The following is a 986-nucleotide window of genomic DNA, read 5'->3' as shown; positions in this document are numbered from 1 at the left end:
TGCATCCACTGTTCCAGTAACACTGGGTTCTTTGGGAAGCTGAACAAGGTAAACTTTTCCTCACATCCCAAAACACACTTTTTTGGAGACATACATCAACCATTCCTATTTAGCGCTGCTGATGATGATTTCCGGTAGTAGCACGTCGATGCATAGATATTATATAGAGATATATGATGTCTATGCGTCGATGAGCGCGGTCTTTCTCTCCTCTGATCGACGTGTGCGTGAACGCGCTTTTCCGAGAGCAATGCTCATATAAGGAGTTCCACTCTGGTCTACGTCATTAGATCTACGATAGAAAAAAACCAGCCGAAACGTGTTGCAATCCGGAAGTATGATTTTCAGCACAGAAATTCTGTTATTCGTTCAAAATAACTTTTCAAACTTTGGCCATTATTAGCATGAGAATCCATCTCTTTAACACTGTAAACAACTCTGAATACATGAAACACCATTGTACCCCCCCTTTAAACAATACACAATCATTGACACACACATATCTGCGTTAACTGGTGTTAACATTTGCGCAAAACAAATAATGTGTTATGTTAATATGAAAAGTGTATGTATGCATTGTATATTCTCAGTCCAGTGTCATAATAAAAGTAATTTCACAAAATAAGAGTCTCTAGTCACAGAGACAAGTATCAAGAAAAATTCCTTGTGTGTGTAAGCACACTTGGCAATAAAGCCCTTTTTGATTCTGAGTGTTGGTAGACCATTCTGTGAAGAATCCCCAAATCAGTTACTTGATCCAAATGTTTTGATGATCATAAGTATAATTATTTCCTCATTGGGGTAATATTTTTACCTTACACCTCTTAACACGATTACCAACACGTTTTTTTTATTGGTGGCTGAACGGATTAATTCAGAATATCTATCCACTTCCCTCATCCATCCATGTATAGTATATAGAATGAATGAGGCATTTATATAGCGCTTTCATATGTACACCCAAAGCACTACACACACACACACAC

Source organism: Phoxinus phoxinus (genome assembly GCF_949152265.1).
Source record: "Phoxinus phoxinus genome assembly, chromosome: 5".
NCBI lineage: Eukaryota > Metazoa > Chordata > Actinopteri > Cypriniformes > Leuciscidae > Phoxinus > Phoxinus phoxinus.
The sequence above is the reverse complement of the archived record's forward strand: the minus strand, read 5'-3'. Positions refer to the sequence as shown.